Genomic DNA, 4846 nt, shown 5'->3' with positions numbered 1-4846 from the left:
ACAGAAACACCGTTTCCTGCTCCTCCCATAGAAGGAATGTTTCACACCATCCCACGCAGGCTGCACACCTACTGACACCACTGAGGCACAGCTGAGCTGCCACACCTGCTGGGCACGTGTCCTGCCTGGCAGAAATGGGTACTACACACTCATTGCATCATTTTTCTGTCTATTATAAGGGATTGATTTGTCTAAAACAGGGAAACAGAGGCAAAAAGTTCTTTCTGTGGTTTTGAGTCCTCCTTGGTCTGACACTAGGTAGATGCAGCCCACATCTTGCTCACTGTGGGTATTCAAACAGCCATGAAATAGCTGGTGAAGTCCTTTCTTCACCCTCTATGTATGGAGCAACATCTTTAAAGCCTGTAGAAGGTGCAGGGAGGGAGAGCTGTGCTTCAAGCAGTGGTACCTCCACTCCTATTGCCTTCAGAAATGTACATGGGAACAGATCAACTTTGCAGCTACTTTGCAAGATAAAAGGCTGTGCAAATCATGAACGAGTTGCACAGTGGGGAATACGAATAAAAACACTCCCAGCTTCTCATCTGCAAGCAGTTGCTGAGCAAGAGCATAATGCAGAGGAAAGAGACTTATTTCATGTGGTTTCCAGATAACCACTGATAACATATATGACTACGGCTGACCTTGTGATATCATATAACTAATGGCATTTTCTTTAGAAGCTCAAGAAGATGTGTTTCAAAGTGCAATTGAGACTGGTAGAGGAGAAACAAGCTCACAGCACTCTGGTAACAGGGCCTAGTAAGGACTAGAGAACCACCCGTTGGCCACCTTGTATTCCTGTTGTGTTCATCACCACCTGAGCCACTTGCTGTCTGCTATTTGACTCTCAAAGATGACCTTTCATTATTAGCTGCATGGTTTTCTAATCCCTCAGCCTGAACAATAGCCTTTATTTTCTTCATCTGTGGAGCTGCGAATAACACCATGCAACACTCATGCTACACACAGGCTGAGGGGATGTTCATGATGCCCAACTTTTTGGTCACTCCCTACCAAGGTTCAGGCCTAAGTGCAAATTAGAGTTTTCCATCAGTGATACCATAAACAAAGCAGACCCCTGATCCAAGCAATTTTGAGTCTGGTAGTAAAGATAAATAATAAGGAAAAAAAGATTTCCCCTTTCCAACAAGACTAAGGAAACCTTGACAGAGCTCAGGGAGGCCCACATTGTACTTTTGGTACATTTGCTATCCACGCTGTATAGGGCTCCAGAGAGTTCTAGTTTTATTATTATTAATATACTAAATAATAACAGTGTTTACTTCCTAGTGTGGACTTCCTATTTTTATGACTACAGTTTTGTTCTCTAGCATAAAGTGAAAATACCCCAGATGCGAATGGATGTTTATTGGGAATGTAGAAAGCAGGGAAATGGAGGTTCAGGTGTAAAACTGCAGTCACTTTCAGAGAGGACAGGACAAAAATATTGTCAGTTGCCCATGAGTACTGCATGTATGTCTTATGATGAAGTTATGTAAAGACATTCATGTCTTTGGGCACCTTGTCATTTTTAATGCTAACTTTTTGTGTCATTTGTTTTTGGGTTGGAAAGAACAAGCATCATATTTGTCCTTGTGAAAAGTGTCAAATTGACAGCCTTGAAAACAAGCACTTAATATCTCTCTGTGTCAAGCAGAACAGAAATACCCACACAAGGGGTATTGAAAGGAGCTGAACAAGACTTCTGGTCTACAGAGAGGGCTGCCTGTGTGCTCCTCTGGTCCTACCTGCTTCAGATACTGGAGATAGTCCTACTGTAAAACAGGAGTTGCAACATGGGCCAGCGCAAGCTACTGCAACCATCCCATCTACATACAATCCATAGTCCTGGTCAGCTCCACAGTGTTTTTTACCCATTTCTTTTGTCATTAGATATTTTATGGTAAACTGCACCTCCAAGTTAAATTTCTTCACAGAGGAATTTTGCAGATTTGATGAATAGTTTTTGAAAAATAAGTTTTGCCATGCATGAATTTTGCATATGTATCACAATAAATTGCATGGCTGCTGTGCTGGTCATTAACAGATGTAAAGTTCCTGGATCACTGTGAGATGTACAGACTAGCTGGACTGATTTCAGTTCCTGGAGAAAAGAGAGAAAAAAAGAAAAGAAAAATATGACACAAGGCTCAATTAATTATGAATTTGAGAATTGAAATATAATTATTGCCAGTCAACTGATTTTATGGGGAAAAAAAAGATCAAACAAACTGAATTTGTTATATCTATACAGTTATTTTTAATAGCTGATGTGTCTGACATAATACTTCATATTTTTTCAAAGTCAATACTACACAATTTGTATAGAATATGCCTATAGTGAGCTTGGAAACATACAATTAAGCTTTCCAAAAAGCAGTAGTAACAGTATGGTATGGTGCTGGGGGGGTTCTGATGGGGTTTTGCAAGCATCTGTTTTAGGTCCAAGAGCCTTCAATATTTCAAATGAATGCTCTGGAAATGAATAGAAAATTGCTGCTGATAAAATTTGTGGAGGACATAAAGACAATGATGAGGACAGAGCATTCATACAAACTGTCCAGGATCATGGAATCAAAGAACAGTCTGTGTTGAAAAGGACCTCAAAGATCATCTAGTTTCAAGCCCCCTGCCATGGGCAGGGTTGCCAGCCACTAGGTGTTAGTAAGCCTGGATCATTCAAACAAAATGTGGTTTTATGCAGTAAAATGTAAAGTAATTCATTTAGCAACATGGAATGGAGCCAAAGTTACAGACTTCATCCTGTTAAAGTATGAGTCTGAAAAATATTATGGCAGTAGAGCAATCCAACGTGAACTCAAAAGGTGATTCTGTGATGAAGCACAACCAGTCTTACCTTGGGACTTTTAAACTAATGATTAGTGAGTAGGAATAAGGAAGCAATTTTACTGGAGATAGAGAACTGTGGCAGGTAATATTGATTCCAACATCTATTTTCTGATGTCCGTATGTTTAAAGGATATTTGAAACAGGAAAGAGCCTCCAGTAGGAGAGAAATCTTTGTGGCAAGTGATGCAAGAGCTTAGCGCTCTAGCTTATCAAAAAGAATATTGAAGGGGGTGAATTATAGTACAGAAGTACCTTTGTTGTAGACAGAAAATAGAAAGGTCCTGCAGTCTAGTGGAGAAAAATATAATACAAACTAATGGCTGAAAACTAAGGCTGGCACATTCAAATTAGAAAATTAAGGGCTTTTTTTTTTTTAATCGTGAAAGTGATCAACCACTGGAACACATGACCAAAGAAAGAGGTCACTCTCCATCTCATGGCATCTCCAAATCAGGCTGTGTCTTAGCTCAATGCAAATTACTGGCCTCATTACAGACGCAACTGCACAGAATTTAATGGCCTGTGATGCACAGGAGGCTATACCAGATGATCTAATGATCACTTTTCACCTTAACCTCTGCGCATCAGTGAATAAAAGGAATGAATTCTGGTACTGCGGAAAGGTATTGCAAATTGGGAAAGGATGAACTGGTGCTTTTGGCATCCAGAGGAGAGTGAAGGATGCTTCTAACAACCAGGAGCTTGTTCAGACTCTTGTAATAACATTAAAGAGCAATAAATGGATATATTTTTGTAGGGATTCCCATTGCTAAATTCTTTCCTACCTGCAGTCTTGGAAAACAAAATTTCTTCATTTCCTTCTGTGTAAATTTATGCTTTCAAGACATTCATTAAAACAAATGAATGCCTTCATTTGCTAGCAAATGAAGCGAATCTTATGGAGGTTCCTATTATTATTATCTGTGGAATATAGTTAATACTAAGCTCAGTTTGAAGTCCGCTGAAATTAGGAGGAGTATCCACAGACTTTCTGCAGTGGAAGTTTTATCAGTTTCAGTGACATTTGGGCAACCGCTGTGTGGTTTTCTGGTATCTGGACACAGCAATTAGAATACGTCAGCTACACTGGCATAGATTTGCATGTGCACGTGGGAAACCCATCTGCATTGGTTCAAATGCTGTGCTCTGAAGGCTGTTTTTCATAAAACACCCAGAAGCGTTTTTAAATAACATTTAAGAGTCTGTTACCCAATTCTGGAGAAAAAACATTTCCGTAACCAGGAGAATATTCCATCATAAAGTTCACTTTCACAATACTAGAACCCAATGATTTGGTTTTTGAACTTATCTGGTTCTCGCTAAAACAAAGGACAATATTCTAGAAGACCCAGAGAGAATTCATAAACATACCTCTTTCAGAAATGCTCATTTTTGTCCATCACTCCTGTTTCCTTGCTTCATCGAATTTAGCTTGCTATTATTTCATCCAGCTTCCTTGAAAACTTGCCCTGTAGGTATACTTGAAAAAGATGTGTTTGAGCAAAGATCTTGATGTGCCCTGCTAGGAGCCAGCTCTACTCCTCCTGAGTTCTCTGAGAACTATACATCAAGTTTTCTCACTATTAATATCATTAAGTTTTTTTTTTTTTAATATAAGTGGCAGCAATATTGAATACTGTTTAGTAGACAAGCTAGAAAACATATAATAAGGCTACTGTTCTTCAGCACGAGAGGGAATGGCCAGAAGTTCAGGACGAGAGGGAATGGCCAGAAGTTGCGCCGGGGAAGATTTAGATTGGACCTGAGGAAACATTTTTTTTCTGGAAGAGTGGTCAGGCACTGGAATGGCCTGCCTAGGGAGGTGGTTGAGGCACCGTCCCTAGCGCTGTTCAAGAAGTGTTTAGATGAGGTGCTAAGGGATTTGATTTAGTAGTTGGGTAGGGATAGTGATAGGAGGATGGTTGGACTAGATGATCTTGTAGGTCCTTTCCAACCTTATGAACCTATGAACCTATAAGCAGATTTCCTGTTA

Source organism: Cyrtonyx montezumae, unplaced genomic scaffold, assembly GCF_038088225.1.
Source record: "Cyrtonyx montezumae isolate F1298 unplaced genomic scaffold, pur_monq_1.0 scaffold_8, whole genome shotgun sequence".
Taxonomy (NCBI): domain Eukaryota; kingdom Metazoa; phylum Chordata; class Aves; order Galliformes; family Odontophoridae; genus Cyrtonyx; species Cyrtonyx montezumae.
Note: the sequence above shows the minus strand (reverse complement) of the source record.